Raw genomic sequence first — 21,769 nt, 5'->3', positions numbered from 1 at the left:
TTGCTTCTGTCATTTTGCAGCAAAAGACAAAGTGTTTGATGCTTGAGAAACTCATCAACATTGAATAAAAACAGCTTTTGTTTGATTCATTAAAAAATAAAGCTTTGAGCAAAGTTTTCAGAGAAGCTGTCTGACTTAATAAAATTGTATTTAGAGTTAATTTTGTGGAACATAAAGAGAAAAACTTGTGGGTCTGATGAATAGCTAACGGCTCTTATTTCCCAACATACAACAGATTGTTGTAGACTTTACAAACTTTTCTAAGATGTTTAGTAAAATGAAGAAAGCTGTAGATAGTGCTGTTTCCTCAAATCCTTCTCACAAGAAAAAGTACTTTGCTTTTAAAAAATATTTGCTGCCTTACAGAATTCTTATGTCTTTGCTTTTTTGTCACACTATTATCACATATTGTCAAAATATTTTAGATCTTCAAGGTGTTTTAATATCAGAGAAAATATGAGTTGTACTAATATAGATGTTTCTAAATGATATTGTCATTTAAAAAAACAAGAGATATCTGAACCAACTTGGCCATATGTAAACAATATAGAATTAAACCATCAACTCACTTATTTATGGCCGTCATATATTTTATCTGTATTTTCCAAAGAACAGGAGAAAAAGGTAGGTCCCACATTTAAGTCAAGTCAAAGTTTGATTTTATAACACATTTACAAACAACCTCAGCTGATTATAGTGCTTTACAACAATTACATCACAGGTAATTTCTTACATGATAAAACAGCATAATAATAATAATAATAAGACAATTATAAAACTGACAACAAATTCCGAAAAATAATAACATGATTAAAAGCCAAGACATGCTTAATTTCAGCTGCAGTGATTTCCCCAAAACTCGATTGAGTGAAGTATTAATATACACCTTTTTTTTCTCTTTAAGAAGTTATTTTAAGAAGTTTAATAATGTGTTAAAAAAGTGGCTTCTTTATTAAATAGAATCAAGGCAAACTTGATTCTAGTTTTCCTTGATCATGAGATCAAAGAAAACTAGTTGAATCTGTCTTTTAAAACCTGAAAAAGCCATTTTTCACACTAAGCTGTGATATTCTCATGGTTTCAGCAGTGGAATTTGCTAAAGTGCTAATAGCAAAGCCAGTATTTTGATTAGAGCTTTTGCTAACGTTTACCACTTAGCTAACTCTAAGTACTACTTTACTTGGCTGTTCTGTAAAGTTTCAGTTGAAGTTCAACATCTGTGTTGAAATTTTCATTATCAACTATTAAGAATTCTTCAAGAAGTAAGACGTTTATATTCATGTTATTATTTTGAAGTTGGTGTAGACAGTACTCAGTATTTCCCTTTCCTCTACTCATGTTCTTTCTCTTTTTACCTGCAGCAACATTATTTGAAAACAAGAAACATACAGGAACAAAATAAAACAGACAGTAGAGAACAAGGTATTAATATACATAGAATTCCTTAGAACATGCAAATTATGTCAAAATTAAAGTAGTGCTTGAAGGGTTTTGTCTTGTAAAAGCAGATGAAATTTGAATTGAGTCAAATAATGAGGTCATTGGCAGGACTCTGGAGAACTTGACTGCACTTGGGAGGTGATTCAGCATTCGATTCAAGTGTGTTGGGAGAGAGGGAGACAGCTAAGAGATGTGCAGTGGTGTTGTGGTTCCTTTTAGAGCTTGAGGTTTGAATCAGTTTTTAAAAAGACCTGTCTCATAGTTATGATTAGCAACCAGATGGTTCTATGATGGCCCTTGAGCCTTCTCCCAATGCTCCCAGTGCTAACTAGAATTAACCAATCAGAGCCCAGAGATGCGTCTTAGAGCTTGTCAGTTACAATCTGGTGTGGTGCTTCTCATCCCCTCTCCGAACCCCCTTCGCTCTCTGCTACCACTACAGCTTTTTCCTGTCAGCAGATTGACAAAAACTACAATGAAATGTGAGTGTCAGTTTCAGTGGTATAATGCAAATGCTTGGATGCATTGTATATGTGCATATGGAAGTGTTGAGCTGCAAAAACAAAGAAACTCAAATGCCCATGACGAGGGAAGCTGAGGTCTGGTTCAAATCTGCCTGATGCATCACACGCATCAGGAAGATTTGAACTGAGTTTTATCTTGCGATGCTGCTTACTGTCTTACTTTGTTAAAATTCAGCCTGTATTACAGATTACCTGTAGCTTTAAATGTGGTAGAGTTCAGTATTTGTTGACTCTTGTCCCCATGCAAATAAACAACAGAAAAAGAAAGAAAGTTTAATTTGATTTTTGGTTTGAATTGGGGAAAAAAAACAACATTTTAGCCAAAACTGCTTTGTGGGGAATGGTTACAGTCAAAATGTCAGGCCCATTTTCATTCCTCTTCTGTTTTCCAAACAGCATGGTGTAATAAAGATCAGAGTCTGAGGCTGACGTTTGCTCTAGGTGTGTTTTATGAGATCGACTCTGACAGATGTGTCTTTTCATTATCACAGCCCTTGTGAGGCTCACACCCACCTTTCCTCCCATGGCCCATTTCTTTACCCTGAGGCACATTACTGGTGCACTGCAGCAAAAACATGAGAAAGTCTGTTATCAGTTCCTAATGTGACATTTTGAAGATATCACTGTTTCTTCAGGCTTAGCTGCAGCCCTCCATAAGACTTCAGACTGATCTGTTAGGAGGTTCCAAAGGCTGCAGGATTGCACTCCTTTTATTTAAGCTAGCGGAACCTAATAATAGTCTGCATGTGCAGAAAAAGGTGAGATTGATTGGTGTTCTCTGCATAAAGGTGTGTGGGTGTGTGTGGGGGTGTGTGTGAGAGAGAAAGAGAGAGATTTATCCCAGCATGGATGTAGGTGGTGCATGTGCTGCTTTTGGCCTGGTCTGTGCACACTTTGTCAAATGAGACCCCCATTTGCGAATGCACTGCATGGTGGGTAGGTTTGTGGGAGTCGGAGATTTAATTGAAAAATTATTTGCACTGTGGAACTGCACGGGTACTTGCACTGCATATTTGTTCACCTCATTGTGCCTGCAAGAGTGCGCATGTTGTAGGTGGAATAATGAAGTGGATTATGAGTCACTGAGTGTTGTGATGGGGAGGAACAGATCGATAAATAAAGCTGATATGGACATCTTCAGGACACAACAGAGAAGATAAAACACAGTATGATGGCTGGAGTTTTTGGGAGTAAATGTGTGTGTGGGCGGCACAGAACAAAAAACGGCACGACTAGACAGAAGCATCTCCTTTGTATGTTCTTTTTTGATCCTTTGAACAAATCCAGATTTTATGTTTCAAACTTTTATTTTTATTCTTATAAGGTACAATTTTCCTGTCCATGCCCTTCTTTCTTCTCAGGGGTTTATGTTTAGACGGATTTACCCTTTGAAAGATGAAAATGTTGGAAGACAGTGTAAAGATCAAGAGTTTGAGCCAAACAGACAGCAATCTAACATAGCTAGTGTGCCCAGACTCTGTTCTCTTGACAAAAAATCTGCTGTTGTCTCTTGAGACAAATAGTTTTTGATCTGATGAAATCCTCCAGCAGACGCCCACAGAGACAGTGCAGACCTGACAGGTCAACCCAAATCAAAGATAAAGCCCTCCTCTCTTCATTCTGTGGATCCAAAAATCATTTTTCTTTGCATCAGCTGACATTTGAAGAAGATTTTTGGATCTGTTTCTATCTTTCTTTTTTCCCCCCTATTCCTTAAAGTCCTCATAGATAAACTTGTATTGGGAAGGAACTATGCAAACAAAGTAAGTTGAGTTTTTTTCAGTCAGTTCAGTTGAAACTTCTACTCAGTTGAAAAGCTGATGAAAGGACAGCCAAGACTAAAGTCTCTGCTGGACGCCATGAATGTGAACAGACTGTGTGAGGAACCTGGCAGGGCCAGCGATTCTCTTCTCTCTCTCCAGATAAAACTATCTGTTGTCTGGGATTGTGTCTTTAAGGCTCACATGTCTCCTGTCATCCAACTGCTGCTTTAAACTGGAGGTTAGCGTTGTGTTGCTGCTGTTCTGTCAGGCATCCTGAGAGCCGCTCGCTTCATGGGATATTTATTAACTAAACATTAATCTCTCACAATTTTTCAGTGAATTCACATTTGAATAATTGTTTCGTCTTTGAAATGATACCAATTACAGCTACACCACTTATATATTGGTTAGAAATGAAGAATTTTCTCCTTGCAAAACAGTTACCATTTAGACGAACTTGATCTGATGACACTTTTCCTTTTCGCATCGAGTCGAAATGATTGACATAACTGAGGATACACAGGATGAAACCTTGGACGTGATGCTGAAACTGTTTTCACTGGTTCATTACACAAAGGACGCAGCAAAGCAAGTCGGATGGTTCTAACAACAACTGATAAAATGGTAGTGTCAGAAAACTACAAATACGTGATGACCTGACTAGAACACAGGATGAATTCTAAGCAAATTTCTTCTCAATTTTAGAATTAATGGTGCCAGGAGACATTCCTACTGTGGAAAGCTAACCTTGCTGTTTGAGAAAGTCCTACTGGATTGTATTTTTATTTCATCTTTACTTATTAGTTTTCCTCTAGTTTTTACGCCTTGTGCATAACTTGAGATTTCCCCTTTTGCTATTAACAAAATTGTGGAAAAAAATAAAAAAGGCTAACTTTACCTGAAGGCATTTAGCTAACTTTTCCACTTTGGAAAAAATGACAGCTTTGCAATTTGAGTTACTCTAGCTAAATGATTTAAATGACTTAAATTCATTTTTACGTAGCAGTTGTTATACCTGAAAAGTATAAAATTTACTTTGATATTCAAATAACACCTACGCACATGCTTCTTCCATTTACAGGAACAGCAAATGGAACGTATTTTATGATCACAAGACAGCAAATGTATACCGTTGCCTAGATACAGGAGGTGGGTCAACCTACCCGCTGGCCCATCTTATCCCACTCTCTCCTATCTATGCAAATAATCCTCCATCAGATTTGTATTCACATAAATATAAGCATTTCAGTGAAATCATTCCAGTCTGACCAGCTGTGCACATGCTATTGTGCAACCTGTTTAGTTTGTCTCTAACATATGTACCAGCCAGCTCAACAAACTCATGAAATGTTTTCTCCATAAACAGTGATTTAAGAGTGATAATCTTCTGTAACTAAATGAATAGACTGCAAGCCCTGACGATTAAGCTTTCTTGTATCTGATAATAATCCACAGTCTAAGCCACAGAGGCTGTTATTCAGCACGATCTGATGCTCCTCGTCCGTATGTGAGGTAAAAAAAGATGCAGACTAGTTTTAAAGTTTGTGGCGATAACTGCTGTCAGATGTACCAGTCTGCAGATTCATTGTCTTAGCCAGATAACTAACCTAATGAATAAAAAATGAAAATGAAAAGTTCATTGAAATGATATAATTACAAAATAAAAGCATGTTTTTTTTTCCCCCCAGACAAATTTATTCCATTTCAGTATAACATCTTGTTCTAATTATTGTAATAATATCTAGTTTTGCTCTGAGCTGTAAGCAATTTTGCTAATTTCTTCAGCATATAAATATAAATGAAAAATAATCAATTTGACCTCCTGTTTGAGTTGTGATGATAAATCGCAATAGTAACTTATGTGCTACTAGTTTTGTGAAACCGAACCTAGGCTTTTTACATAAAGACAGGATATCTGGAAAATCCTGACTTAATCTGCTTGTTAATCTGATGTTGTCACAGCTCTGATATTAGACAAGCTTGACTTTACCAAACTGCCGTCGTAGATAGGTGATGAGAACAACTTCGGAGAACCATCAGTGAAGTCAGAGACAGAAAAGGCCAAAGAATGACAAAACGAGGACGAAGGAGTGCCTCAGCATTGCTAACCTTTACTCAGCCTCCCTCAAATTGACAAAAAGAAGAAGAGAGAAAAGAGCAAAGTGTTCCATCTGGGCAAGTAACCTTTTCTCCAGCCACCAATCAGGTGGCTTTTGGAGTGATGTGTGCAGCAGGTATTTACTCTGTAAGTGGGCTTAGAAGGGTGAGATAGTGGATGCTGGACATGTGTTTTAAGTGTATGTTGGAGTATGGATGCATATGCCTCCAGCAGCAGAAGGATGGAGAGAAGGTTGTGATCTTGCAGGGCTGTGCAGCATGGTGTGTGTGTGGCGCTACCTTTCAGGTGGAGTTGTGTGTGTCTGTGTCTGCATATGCAGAGCTGAGATAGTGCAAGAGGCAGGCTGACATTTCCAGCCAGTCTGTTTATGACTGGAGGCGACGGGCAGCCGCGCAGCGACATCACCTCCTGCGTGGCCGGGGCCTCATTACGGTGGAAACACTGACAGAAAGGGAGAGTTGAACATGACTGCAGAAAAGAATTTCATGTAAAACGGCCATCTTTTGCTCTGTTTGCTTTGGGCAATATTCTTTTTCACTTCTATCCTTTGGGTAGCGAATGGTGAGGTGTTAGTTAACTTCCACTTTCTGAAAAATTTAAATTGCAATTTCTGCTTCCATCAACTTGGAACAAGTACAGACCTATGCCAACACCAAAATCTTATAAAAAAAAAAAAAAACTAGCAAGCAAATACCAGTCTGTTGGTGACTTTTTAGGAATTTATTAAGGAAAAATAATTCTGCAACAAGTACCTGTGAACTTACAGTCACCTGTATGACTATGAATGCAATGTTAATTTGGGGCTTTAATGACACATTCGACATTTGAATGTTAGACATTGGTCAAAGGAAGTAGAAGCAGGCCTACAGGGTTGTTTTGAAGCACCTGATTGAACTGCTCTCTGCGAGCCAGATGGAGATGATATGCCATGTCATGACTGAGTGTGTGACTGAGTACATAAACTTCTCACCAGAACAGGGAGATGCTTCCCAAATAACAAACCCTGGATCAACTGTGAACTACAGGAACTGTTAAACAAGAAAAAAAGCCTTTACAGGATGAGACAGAGAGTTATTGAGTAGTATACGGAAGCAGCTCAAAGTCAAAGTTAGAGACAGCAAGGAGAAGTACAGGAAGAAGCTTCAGAATAAACTGCAAAGACACAATATCAGAGATAGAGTTCTGTTCTGGGGATGATTGTGGAACCCCTGGAGATGATAAATAAGGATTCTTCATAAAATCAAGAAAATGATGGACAACCCTGACCATCCTCTTCATGAGACTGGGAAAAAAGAGTGTCTTCAGATTTGCTGTAATTCAATCGTATTTGAAAACATTAACATGAGGTTTTTAATGGTGAGCATTACCCAACCATAATCAAACAAACATATGTATCAAAATGGCTCAGCAGGATTATGTATGACCAAATTGTTTAACTTGAACTCAATTCAATAGCTGGATGACTGAAACTTAAACTGAATGTCCCACCAGCACAATGATCCCACATACACATTAGCAAGTTCTTTAATGGATAAAGCAGTCTAAAAACAAACTTTTGGAACAGCCTCATCCTGATCAATATTGAAGATTTGTGAGTCAAAGTGTAGGCTTCCAAACTATATTTATGTAAATCAAATACAGTAACATCTTTCAGTTAAGGAAGACAAAACCAAAACTTGAGGAAAATCTCTGTCGTGCAGATTTTTTTCTGCTCTTCCTCTTCCCTTTTCGCTTCTTCCCACCCTGTCATGAAGTTTCTCAGTCAGCTCATATAAGATAGCACATTGTGTCTTCTCCTTGTGCCATGATGAAGCAGTAAGACAGGCGATGGCGTGCTCTGTGGCTCCAAAACCACGAGTTGCTATAAAAGCACTAACCGGCTTGTGCAGCTCTTATAAGACATGTATATTTGAGAGGCACCTTGCCGCAACATTTTAGTAACATGCTGTTATAGTCTGACCTACATGTGGTTGAAGGCCCATCCCTACGGTCTGCATTAGGATGGAGAACAGGAAGGAGTCTGTCTGATAGCCAGCATGAAAAGCTTGGAATTAGATGGTTTCCAACAGTGGGAAACCATGTGGACCATTAAAGTATGCAAAGAAACTAAATGAATCAAGGATATAAGTAGAAAATTATTTTTATTTGAATCATTGCTTTTTTTCCAAATAGTGCCTGTGACACAGCTGTTTTAACAAAAATCTAATACAGTATACCAGGAAAAGGCCTGGAGCGCCGTCTTCATCTTCCTCCTGCTTCTAAAACCACTAAAGTTGTTTTATTCAGCATTGGACTTGAACAGTTCAACACGAGGGGTGGGCACTGATTGTATTGCTTAACATTTCTCATGATAAATTTCTTGTCATAAAACTTTTCATTCATTGATGTAACAATAAATTTCAATTAATGATGTCTAAAACCCCACTGCTCCTATTATCAGGATGGATAGTTTTATTATTTTCTCAATAATGAAAGCATCAATAAATACCAATAAATTTGAAAATGTAATCATGTGCAAATTACCGACACAAATCTCACTTCTTTACATATTACATTAAGTATGTATTTCAAAAGCATTATTTGTGTTTGTGGGTCGATAATTGCTGTGACACACAGTCACAATTATACAGTTTCATTGTTCATTTTTATCTATGAAAGATGTAGCAAATAGTTCTTACAGTCAATTTTATCATCACAATAATACTGAAAAATGTTGAACTAAAACTTAAAGGTCATATCGCCCACCTCCACCTCACACACACTTCCTAAGTCTATATTTGACCATTGTTCTCAATGTCACTTATGTCTTGAAGCAAATTTGCTCTTGAGGTTGTGCTCTCACAACAGTCCAGCCTTTCCAAGCCCATTGCCAAAAGGCTGTACGTTGCCTGAATCGCAGCGTTCACAGTGTGTGCAAAAAGTAACAGATTGTCGTCTGCAAATTACGGTACTGCTCTCAGAAAGCCAGAGCTCCAGCTTACCTAGGCAAAAAGCGACCAGATACATGCACTGCTCCATTTACAAATCACATGAAATGAAATTTGATCTGCTCCCCACTCCTGAACTTAAGCAACCCCCACCCCGTCATGGGTGAATTACCTTTTTTCCTCCTGCCCATCTTTGTCCTTTCATCTTGCCTTCATCATCCCGCTACAGGACTGAACATGTCTGAGCTATCTCTAATTTCCCATACACAAATTAGATTTTTCTCAAAAATGTTTCATTCAGAGTTCTCCCTGTTACCCCATTTCCCATCGTCTGTCTCCTAATCTTCACCTCTATTTCTCTACCTTATAACCCAAAAGCCACTTTCTCGGCCTGTTTGGTTTGCACCAATCTGTTGTCGTCTCTCACTCTCTGTAGGGCTCTTCGCTCTCTCTTATGCTAATGATGTCCCTGCACTAAGAAAGGAAGCTGCTTACCCATTCACATCAGCGCTCAACACATTCATGTATGCATAAACAAACACACAAACACTCACTCGTACTTTATTCTGTTTCTTTGCCAGTGCATATCCCACCAGAGCAGCTCCCCATCCTGCCATCCAGGGAGCTTTGTTGCCTTTGTCTCTTCAGTACACCTTTTCTATTTTTTTTCATTCTTTGGAAGCTATTATTGCCATCAAACAAAGAAATTGTCGCAAAGAAAATACTTCCTTCGTTCCTTTCTTTCTTTGATTACATTCTACCGACATCCAACAATCCTGTATTATCCAGGTACATCTCTGTCACAGTAGATGTTGCACAACTGCTGAAATGCTTTTTACATTCCTAAAAGGAGGTTTTTTGGTTCCTTGTTAAAGTTGCTCATTAACATGTCCTTTGTGTGTCTTTATGCATGTATAACTTACAAATGATGTTTCTGTAATGGAACTAAGTGATCATAAATTAAAGAACAACAAAAGTGAGGACATACAGTTATAATCAACTTAAGAAACACGGTAAAAATGTAATGCTGTAAAAGAAAAAGAAATACATTTCATCTGATTTTGTTTGTCATACTTATTATCAGTAAAAGCTTTTAAAAATTAGACTAATAATATAACCTGAGTAAATACATAATGTGGAATCTAAAACAATATGGCCCAAGTGAAACATAACTGCCCTCTAAACTCTGCTAACCTTGGTTGTGCTAACTATGGAGGCAACAACCACCATCAAGTGTTTGTGACAGTTGTTTTCTTCATTGCTGTAAAAGAGTTTTGGCCCAGTCCTTTAGCAAAGTTATTTAAGCTCCACCAATTACAGCAAGTTATTAAAAGCCCTGAAGCCACAAATCAGACCCAGGACATTATACTAATCCCACCATGTTTGATTGTTGACATGAAGTCCCTGTTTTGAAAGGCTGTAGCAGATGTAGCAGGATTCATAGCATTGGTGTGTCAGCACTGGGGTCTTTTGGTCATCAGTGGTTTCTCCCTTTGTCATTTTTTGCTCAATATGCTTCTGATGGTTGAGGGTTGAATAATAACCCTCAAAGCTTCAACTATAATTCACTTTGAGCAGACACACAAGCATTCATAGCAATATTTCACAGGTCATCAGCTGATGACATGGAGGAGCCTAGTCAGTTTTTGTTTTCATGGGGCTTGGGGTGTGGCAAGAAGGGTTATTATCTTTCAGTAAAGACTTTAAATACTTCTGAGAAGGACACAATCAACAAATATTTGTACAACCCCTGACTTGAGATTTTCCCTGTAAATCTGGTGTTATGGGGAGCAGGAGCATTGTTAAAGTCAGCTCCAACTGCTTTCCAGTATATCTGATTGGACATGTAGATACTGCTCAGTTTCTGCAACAGAATTAAATCTTTTAAATATATTTGAAATGCTGTTTGTTATTTATTTCAGCCGGTAGGTTCTAAGCTTCTTCTCTCAAGTTTCTCTCATTTAAATCTACACTGAACCTGGTTCATGTGTTCATGGATTTACCTATTCATGAGTTTTTCTGTGGAACATAACTCCTAATTATTTGCAAAAAATGCCTAATCACATTTTAGGCAAATGTAGAGCATTTCTACAATATTAGAAAGAAAAGCAGCTCAAGCAGGAATACCCAGGAACAATGCATGACATGCTAGATTTTAACTTCTTTGGAAGTGCTAAGAAAGTTTCCACTATTGATGCTTTCTAAATATATCTGGTGTATGAACTACTAAAACAGGCAGGAGCAGAATGTATTTCATAAATATTCAATAAGAAAACATCATAACGTGATACATTTGAAGTAAGAACAGACTCACTTGGCTCACTCTTCCTTCTGCTTCCGGCTGATTTGAGCCAGTTTAGAAAAGACAAGGGACAACTGGGTTTTCAAAATAAAATGATAAGTTTCTTTCTGTAACACAAATTGTTTTGGATGTTTCCATTTTGCTGGTATGTTATGCTAATGTCATCAAAAACAAAGTAGATTCTGCAATGTTGCTTTACATTTAATCTTTAAGTCATTAGCTTGTCTGTCAGACAAACTGATTGCTCCAGCCTCTGGTTTCCTATTTGTTGACATTCTTGTGTCATTTGCTGTGCATTTGACACCTATTTTTTTATCTTATCAATTACAGGCTGTTATGTATTCACACTACAATGTTGGGATATCTTGAGTAAGAGTTTAATCACATCCACACCCACACAGAAATCCTTCTCGCTCCCTTGCTGCCTTCAGCCCAGCAGAAGGAGGTAATCTATACCAGCGTGTCCTGCAGGCAAATCTGTTGGGGCAGCAACACAAATTAACACATGTTTGTGTTTGTGTAGAACAAGATGTATGAATGGGAGCTAGTGTCATTTTGAAGCTGACACCGTAATTTGATTTGCGCACGGAGAAGGGGGCGAGGCAGGGCTGGAGATGGGAGGGTTTTGAAGGCCTAGAGGCAGACAGCAGGACGCTGGGATCCGTCAGCAGATAAAACATGTATTGTGAGACCAACGTCTGACTATACAATGACCAACTATTTTCGTTTTACTCTTCGGTGCGCCTTTTTTGTTGTAATTTTACTTGTCAAAGTTGAGATTGAAAAAGCAAACACACTGGTGTGCACATACACATCTTTCATTTAATTCCTCTGGATATTATCACAAACCCTGTTATGCTGCCCACAGCTCCCTGTCTGGCTTTACAAAATCTTTATTGTTTGTGTCTTTGCCCTTGGGCCAAAAACAAATCATTTTAATTTATTAAGCTTTTTGTTCACATTTCAGAGCTATTCACATATACAAGAACTTTCACAAGGTTACCATGAAATGCAAAACACCATTATTGACAAGAACTACCAATACATGAATGCTAATTCTGAAGCTCCACTATGGGCATCAGGTGGGATTTCAACTTATATCTATCTAAATATATTAAAGAGTATATACTATATATATATAGTATATATCTATATATATATATACAGTAGATATATACAGTAGTATATCTCTATATATATATAGATATAGAAATATATATATATCTATATATATAGAGATATATCTATCTATCGATAGATAGATAGATAGATAGATAGATAGATAGATAGATAGATAGATAGATAGATAGATAGATAGATAGATAGATAGATAGATAGATAGATAGATAGATAGATAGATAAATATACTGTAAGCACTGCTGTGAAATGTTTTCCCCCTGACTTAAAGTGGACATGCCATTTTAAATGCTTCCTTTTCACATGTTTCCAGGTTATTGTAGCTCAACAGATTCCTGGTTTACCTCTGTTCTGAGGTGTTTTTTAGAGTAACTTGTTTTAGAGCAACTCGTTGTGCTGCAGTCTTTTTAAATGTGAATGAGAGATTTCACGCCCCGCCCCTCTCCAGGTCACAGATCGGTCCACTCCACCCCATTCAGCCATTTTTGTAGTCTGATAGCAGCAATACAATTATCTACTGGCAGAGAAACATTTTATTCCAAAGTTTATTAAAGACGTCAACAACAGAAGACTTGTCCATTAGATGTTACATGTTAGAGCCAGAGTCTGACCCAGAGAATGAAGACGACCAACCTGCAGAAGCATGTATTCAAATGAATGCATCACAATGGTGTTGTTACTGTATTTACACCCTCTCCATACACACCAACTATCTAAAATAAAGAGCACAGTTTAACAGTAATGTCCATGCATGTCAGATACATATTAAAATATTAATGTTACCACAATATGAATGAAGTAAACAAAGCCTTAACATAAATAAAGAGTTGTCAAGAATGTCACTGAAAACATTTGGTTCATTTTTCTTTCCCAAAACAAAAACAGCAAACATAAAGAAAAGTAATAAAACTAAATTATGCAGTACAGTTATATCCTCAATAATCCTCAATGTTACTGTCAAACCAATTGCCAGAACGTCATTATCAACACACAAAATTCATATCTGAAATTAGCTTTGTTGTTGTTTTAGCATTATTAGCAGCTTATTGCTTTGGTGTGTCCATTTGGTGTGTCCATTTCTATAGAGAAAGAACTGACGCCTCAATCAGACAAAGTATTTCTGAAAATCCCTGTTTACTGAAGCACTCAGTGCTCCGTGCAAACAAACCTTCCCCACTGATTTGTTTACATTCCTGAGAAACATCTAATTTAACCACTCTTTAATTTGTCAATGGCTGACTTGATGTTGTCGCTTTCTGCTTGCTAGCAAGGGGATTTTATGAAAGGAGGCTTCCTGTCAGATTACCACATCAGAATTCACTGAGCTCCTGAGAGTAACCTAGCCTTTCACAAACGTTTATAAACGTTTATAGTTTGCATCCCTAGGTACTAGATTTATTGAATCTGTTGCCATGGTGATGTTTGGAAGACCGGAATTCAACTGGATTTGTGAGCAAATACTTTGAGCAATATATTAGCTGTGTCCAAATTCAGGGTCTTCATCTTTCGAAGGACAGATTTGTAAGCCGATTACGTCAGCCTGGTGACAAGGCCTCAAAGACTCCTCATAGAATTCAAAAACTCCTTCAAATGCGTCCTTCTTTTCCCCAGATTTGAAGGATGGGTCCGGTGTATCCTTCACGGACCACTCTACTCCATGATTCATTACGGGTCCAAACCGAGCAGTAATGGTGGTGAAGAGCGGCAAACTATTTGGCCATATTACACAAATGACACAACATGATTTTTTTACAATATTTTTAGGCGAGAATGTGGCTTTGTAGCTCTCAAATATCTGCTCGGATCATCAATTCGTCACCTAATTGCAATATTGCTCTGACATTTTCGAACATGCCTGCTCCCGCTGCATTAACAGCCAGCTCCTCTTGCCAGCTGCCAGCCGGTCGGGCGTTCCAGGTTTGGTATACCGGAGGAGAATGTGTGACTCCCAACATATTGTTATAAAAACTCCTGCTAGCTTTCCCCAGTGACTGGAAATTAAACACCGATATTATTCAGACAGGTAATATCTTGTTGTAAAATGTTTGGCTTACTAAAGTATTTTATTTATTCCTGATGTTGCGGAAAGTGCCTCCACTGTATGTGATGATAGCTCAGAAAGTGGTGTGTATGTTGAGTGTAGGTGAGCGAGATGTGTGGCAACCGTCCTCCGGTCAGAAGGGGGGCGCTGTGTGCTAAAAACAAGAAGAACTGGGATGCTGGGGAAGCGAAGAAGAGACAGTATGTGTGAGGGGTGAGTGTAGCCGACGACCGGAGCAGTGGCTAAGGGAAAAACATCTGTGAAGCTTTCAACTGTAAGCTGGCGCTATTAAAAGTTAACTTCCAGCCTCCTTCGTGCCACCGTGTGGTTCATATTCAAGGCGTATGAAGGAGTTAACCCCGAAGTAGACTTCACTTCGGCCCTGGAGGAAGAACTCCCCTGTGTCCTCCGACCACGGTCAGACTGATCAGGAAAGGTTAACACTGAGCAAATCGGTTTGATTGATTAAAGTTAAGTCTTCAAACATACCAGTTTTATTTAACTGTAATGGCTTATCCAAGATTTAGAGTATTATATTTGAAAATGAATAATTTGCTAATATTTGTTCCTGGTAGAAATGTGCAATACAAGTTTGAACATTTTAGAATCAAACAGATTTCTTTCTTCTTTTTTTACTATGGAACAGCCGTTACTGTAAAGGCAAAGAATAGTACAGAAATTAGGAGTAATACATGGCTAAAAAACAAACTTAGGCTCTGTTATTTTTCTCTTTACCGCTCTCTGCTTCATTAGGTCAAGGTTGCTATAGGCAACATAAGTTACGCTAAGGTGGGGGCGGGGACAGTGGGTGGAGGCTAGAGCTGTCCGAATTCACAGCTTTTCTCTTCCGGTCTTCTTATATTGATGGCCTTCAAAGGACCCGGTCTCTGTAGATCAGGTCCTTCGAAGGATGGACCCGTTCACAGCTATTGTCTATTCAAACAATTACATGAGGTTGGTTGACTTAAATATGACAACGGAAAATAGGTGATAATACTCTCTGGTGTTCACATGGTGCTCTGTGTTTTTTGTTTTGAGCCGATCTATGTCACGAGCCTCATTTCCGTTATTCCTTGCACCTGTGTCGCTCCCTGATTGTTTTCCTTCTTAAGCCTCTCTCAGTCACAACCACGCTGCCAGATTATCGAACGCTTTCAGCTAGTAGTTTTCAGCACTCCCATCTCGCCCTCATCATTGCAACCACGCTCTTGTTCCCTGGATTTGCCCCTTTTACCTTGCCCTTGTCGGACAGTTGCTGATTGCCCATCTGGATCTCCACCCACACCCACTCCCACGGATTCTGCTGTCTGTCCCATCGGGCATGACCTCGGCCCGTCTGACCAAGGATTTGGATCTGGTACTTCTGCTGCTTCACGGAGTTAGTGCCCTGCCCTGCATCAGCACTTCTCCTCCCCGGGCACTCCCTCCTGAGGGTCAGTGCAGCATCTGCTCTCTTCCTTGTCCCTCGGCTGATCATTCCTGTACCTGATCGCCAAGCCAGGTTGGTGTTCCCTTCCTACACACCAACAGATTTCTTCTTTGTTATTTCTCCAGTCACCGATCTCTCCTCTCCGCCCCCCTTCACAGTGCTGCAGCTGACGATCCAGTGTGCCCGGTCTGAGCTGTCTTTTAATAAATAATCTGAGTTTTCTGCTCACTTTTGTGTTGTGGCTGATTTTCCAGGTACCTCTAGTGTGTCATTACACTTTCAAGACACTCCATTAGGTTAGTTCTTTTGTTAGAAAAATGAACTACAACCGCTACAAAGAATTTGCTGGTGACAAAGGAAAAACATTGCCTTCCACCATCTTGGTGGTACATACTGTAGCATCATTTGAAAGTTAAGTTTGGGGAGCATAAAGATGAGGACGTTTTCAGAGCTCCTAGGTGGTTTTTCAACCCAACTCTGTCATGATGGGTTCCAGTTTCTTAACCCACATGCAGAACACCACCAGGAGAACAGAAAATCAGATAAATAAAGTTTATTTGAACAATATGAAAATGTTGGTGAAAGGGTCTGATTCTTGGGGTAGGCACACGGGGTCGTCTGCACACTGAAGAGCAGCAGGGAAGATGGTGAGTTTGAGGTAATCAGAAAACTGGAACTTCAAGAGAAATTAGACTGGTCCTACTTGATTTGAGGGTTACTTCTACCCAGAAGAGGGAAACTGTTGGTTCGTGGTTTCAGTATTTTTGTGGGTGTCCTTAAGGTGATCCAGGTTCCAGAGTGAGGTTTTGACTGAGTAAGTTCTGGGTAGATGACGTGGAGGCTGCGGTGGAGGGCGGACAGGCAAGTTCAGGCGTGGAGGAGAACAGAGGAGCTAACCAACTGCCAGCTGGGTAATCCAGGAACGGTTTATGGTTAATCTGCAGAGATGAAGAAGGGACTCGGGCAACCAGTGGGTAACTATCCACGGCGTCACGAGGAGGGAAAATCCAAAAACCAGGTCTAGGGTTTTCACAGGGTAACTGGAGTCCTTTGGACTAGTTCATAGACTATACAAGCACAGGCCATTTGCTATTTACAGTTGGTCTCCACTCAGACATAAACATACAGTATATACTCAACTTCTGGAACCGCCATGGCTCAGTGGGAAAAGAAGCCATCTTGCAAACAGAAAGTTGAAAATTAGATGTTTAGCTTTCCCGTCACATGTGGATATGCTCTAGGGCAAAACTCTGAACCTCAAGTTACCAATCTGCATATCAATGAGTGGTTTGGTAAAAATTATAAGTTTGATCCATTTCTACTCAGATTAAACCTATAGTGCCTTACTAAGTCAATCTATGTATAATATTAGAACATTTTCACGTCATCATGAACAGCTCTACATGTTTGCCATGTGCATAGCTGAGTCAGGATAACCTCACAAAACTAAAGCATACGGAAGGTAGTTTAACTCCATATTTTCAACATGAAATGCTTTCTTCTGACAGATGACAGTGTGTCTCTAGTTGTAGTTTTGTAATAATAATGTAATAATAATGTGTCTATAAGACACTGTATCTACAGCTCTCACCACATAGCCAGCCATTCTTCAATGGATGTACACCTTAAGTTGTCACCATGCAAACAAAGCACACCTGAGAAACACAGCTCACTCCATCCTCACGCTGTCTAAATAAAGGGTGAATGAATGAACTTCCTGTAGCTCCATGTTCATTATTCCTAGTGAGAAATGTGTTGTGCCTCATCAGCATTTTCCCCAGCCAGTTGCCCTCGGCATGCCGTTGTCTGCGCTGTTGTGTGCATGGACCAGATATAAATGGAGCATTGCTGAGGCTATGTAAATATTTGGAGCTGCTGTAGCATATTTTGTTGTACAGTGGGGTGAGGTACACTGGGAGGTGTGTATTTTAGGTGAGGTAAGCTTTTGCTGCATACTTTTTACACATTGTTTGACCAGTCATTTTGCTATCAGACATGAAAGTACTTTAAATTTCAAATGTAACACAAAATGAAAAAGGTTTTGTTTTTACCCTTTTTTTGCCAACCAAAATGCCAAAACACAGGTCCACACTTATACCATTTTCAAACATTTTCAATGCACTTTTACCATCTTTATATCTCCTTTGACTAATAAACATTTTAGTAATAATAGTGAGGTAAACAATAAAAACATGGAAAGATGCATTCCCCCAGGTTGTAATGAAATGAAATGACATGCACAAGAGAAGACGATATTTTAATTGTATTTTTTTGGAAAATTACAAGTACCCTTTTTCATCAAATAGAGTTCAGATTGTCACAAATTGTGCTTTATATAGTATAGGGTACTAAAGTATAATAGTAATGTGTGAATTCTTATTTATTACATAGATTGAATATGTTACACATTTTAATGCTATTGTGACGGTACCTATGCTATCCCGATTGGCAACTTGAATTTTAAGATAACTAATTTAATAATACTATAAAGTTACCTTTAAGGCGCACAGGCCCGCTACATATGAGGCACGAGACAATTCCACTCAGTCCAATCAGTTTATTATTTCAATTTTCTAGTCAGAAATATATTAGTTTAAAATCACTCACACATTAAAATGACATTTACGGCTCAACTCGAAGCTGGCAGGGACCTACAAAGGAAACACAGCAAACCAAATAAAAGAAAATCGTGCACCAAACCAAAGAAAATACCACCACCCAGAAAGTCCACCACCGACACCACGAGCTGGCCATTCCTGTCAACAAAAGAAAAGACATTCAAATTACATACATTTCTTGGTTATACAGTTCAGTCCTCACAAATCAAGCAATAGCAGTCCAAGTTAGGAGTCCGTCCTGAGACGAACCGCCGCGCCACAGCAAACGCCAGCCAGAGCGGCACCAGAGGGATCAGGACGAGCTGGTCATGAACCAGCCTGAATCAGCCACACTGGACGAGAGTCAAAAGCCAGCTTACGCCGACCAGGACAGCGGGTATGAAGCCGACAACCAGGGCGACGGGCAGGCCGCCGTCAGCCGACGACGAATAACCAGGTCACAGGCGGACGGACCGTCAACCAGGGACAACAGAGTACGGGCAAGCAGCCGGCCAAGGACAAACAGCAGCGTCTATCAAACATACATGTCAAAAATAGAATCTGGAAGCATACGTAAAATGAGCTTTGGCTTACCACTGAGCTTGATGCGTTATGCCTCTGGCAGGGAGAAGAAGCAGTCAGCTGGTACAAGTCACCTAGATATTACAAGTAAAGCTGAGCTAAAGCTAACCTTACAGATATTAAAGGTGTGAGAAGCTTCTTACCAGAAGAAGGCTTGAACAGCAATTAATGTCTTAAGCGCGTCAGTCGTATAGCGCCAGTCAACAGTGAAGTCTGAACCGGAAGGAGAACGTGTTGTCTACCAGGTGAGGGAGGGCCCTTTATATGCAGGCAGCGCTACAACCAATTAAAGTCAGGCACTTGTGTGGTGCGTTCAGGGCCCACAGGGCATACTGCCACACTATGAATCTCTTTTTTGTGATGAAAACCTGAATAACAGATTAAAAACAATGAATACCTTTGTTGTTGAGGTTGTATGTCTATTTATTCAATACTTTATTTTGTTCATATGTAGTTTTCAATTAAAATCAAATTAATTGATCAACTAATTAAATAAACAGCTCTACATATTTGCCATCAAGCTAAAACATGATATATGACATATTTTTTTGTTGGTATAGACGTTCTATAAATCTCAATATTTATTTTAAAGAATCATTGATAGGTATTTTGTTTACAAAGAAAGAACCACAGACAACATTTATGAGTTTTCAACCAAGCTTCTGCAGAAGGAGAAAACATAGCAAACCACTTCTCCAAGGTGTTTACCATGCGTTCTGACTCCCTGCAGCAGAGCCTGTCTTTTTATTAAGCAGGAGAAAGAAGGGAGTCGAGAGTGAAATGTGGGAGAGTGATAAATCAAAGAATGGCTATTCTGAAACAAGGAAGAACACATAAACTAACACACAGGCCCTTTAAGGAGTATCCCTAGATTAGAAAGCAGCTGCAGCTTCAAGGTTTAGGGAAAAAGCAAAGTTTTGTCTTTCACACGGTTTAATAAATTCCTCCTCTCTGGGGTGTGAATACTAAACCTTTAAATGAAAAACAAACTGGTAACTACTTATGTAAGAATGATAACAAAACATAATTATTCTAACAATCATTGTGTGGAATTATCAGTTTTGACCAGTTTGACTACAACTATAACAAATTCTTTCATTAAAAAGCAATGTTCTTATCATTTTTCACCAATGAGAAGCTAGAAAGAAGGTGCCAACGTTAGCGTGATTAGCAGCTAGTTGCTAACCAATCATGGTATTCTTCCAAGGTGTGCAAATCGTTTGTATCATCTCTCTCTCTGCTTTGTCTTTGTATCAGTGAATCAGAATACTGCCACATAAAGTATTTAGAAGAGGTGGGAGGTCATGGGGGGAATCTTAGAGTGTTTTCCAGGTGGTGTCTGCTGGCCCAATGAACTGTTTTTATTTGTCCTCTTTTATAAGTGCTTGTTGCCCAGGTGATGCATAAAGATCATGAATTTTACATGTAAAAGCATGCTACATTCAACAAACGCAAACAAAAAGAAACAGTTTTGCTGAATTGTATTAATCAAGTGTATTTGTTTACTGCCTTTCTTGTTGGTAATATATTTCTCTATTGCTTAACATTTAATGACAGTGGGCTCTCTACTTTATCAGTCTCTCTAAGCTGAAACATTGTCTTTATTTTCTCCACCCTCATGTTGCTTTTTCTGTCGTTCTTTGAAATCTACATTTTCTTCCGGTTGCAGCAACTATAATAAAGCATGTCTGCTGCCAGAGTGCATGCTTCGGTGACAGTATTCATTCTCCCACATTTTCCTCTGCAGCTCTTTTTATTCAGTCTTTCTTGACATCCAGAGTCAAAGGGATGGATAGGGAGAAAGAGAAAACAGAAAGCGGATTATTGTCCACCGACCATGACTGAGAGAAACATATGTGTGCAGGGAGAAGGGTAAAAAAAATGCCCATCTTTCTCCTCATCCAGCCTTTTCCCTCTGTGTTAACAGAGATCGAAGGGATAAAAGCTGGATTCCTGGATCAGGGTTCACCTTCTTATTGTCATTCCAGGGAGCTTAGAGGTCAAGATGCTGGCTTTCAGTCCTGCAGATCAGAGGGTGTCTTTTTAGGCAAGTCCTTCATAGACCCATAATCAGCACAGGAAACCAGCTCTAGAAGTCTGTGTTTATGTGTGGCCCACTAGGGAAGTGAATTCAGGCAGTTTTTGTACATCTGAATCGATTAATCTTGATGAATGTGATGACTCAATAAGTTAAATAATCATCAACTAATTTAGTAGTCAATAAATTGTTTTACAGACTCAAAAATGGGCATAAGTTTAAAAAGCAACATACTGAGAGCAGTAATTAAATCAAAACTGCAAAAAAAAAAAAATAATCTATAGATTTTGCATTTAAGATGGAAAACTTTCTTGGTTTGTAAATACATTAACCCAGAACTTGTCAAGTGGTAGTTTTAGCATGACCCTGTCCAAATTCAGTAAAAAAATAAAATAAAATAAATGAAAGTAAATAAAATTCTATTCAGCACCTTTTTCTGTTCGTTTATCAATCAATTAATCCAAAAACGAACATACCAGCTCTACACTGTTATTGATGTTATTAATATTAGTGATATTATGTTAGTCCAGCAGAAAAGACTGAGATTTTCCTATGTTGATGTTTGAAGGATTTTTTATCTCCAGATGGATCCTTTCCTACAAATTATCAAGCATTCACTAAAGGAATGCTGCTATTGCAATTTTGGTAAGAAAATTTGCATTTCTTATTTAAAAAAGGAATTGAATTATTTGTTTATTTGCACCTTGTATTTTGTACATTGTATTTATAACATGGTATAAAAAAGTGGCTAGATGAGAAATCTACAGAATGAGCCAATTTTTTTAATTGATTAATTGTCAGAGTAGTCAATACAGTAATCGATTACTAATTGTACTATAATTACTAATTGTAATCGATTACTGTATTGTA

General features: G+C 38.7%; 1 protein-coding gene and 1 long non-coding RNA gene across 3 annotated transcripts in view; one reads left to right on the top strand and one right to left on the bottom strand.

Annotated features, from left to right (window-relative positions):
* Positions 1-21,769, top strand: part of nlgn1 (neuroligin 1) — a 321,721-nt gene that overhangs the window by 271,859 nt on the left and 28,093 nt on the right. The gene's annotated exons all lie outside the window — the stretch shown is intronic.
* LOC116726065 (uncharacterized) lies at positions 18,225-19,200 on the bottom strand. Its single transcript, XR_004340524.1, has 3 exons — positions 19,005-19,200; positions 18,874-18,935; positions 18,225-18,811 (listed from the first exon to the last, which is right to left on the bottom strand). It is a non-coding gene; the product is annotated as an uncharacterized LOC116726065 (long non-coding RNA).

The sequence above is a fragment of the Xiphophorus hellerii genome, chromosome 9, assembly GCF_003331165.1.
Source record: "Xiphophorus hellerii strain 12219 chromosome 9, Xiphophorus_hellerii-4.1, whole genome shotgun sequence".
In the NCBI taxonomy this organism is placed as follows: domain Eukaryota; kingdom Metazoa; phylum Chordata; class Actinopteri; order Cyprinodontiformes; family Poeciliidae; genus Xiphophorus; species Xiphophorus hellerii.
The sequence above is the reverse complement of the archived record's forward strand: the minus strand, read 5'-3'. Positions and strand labels throughout refer to the sequence as shown.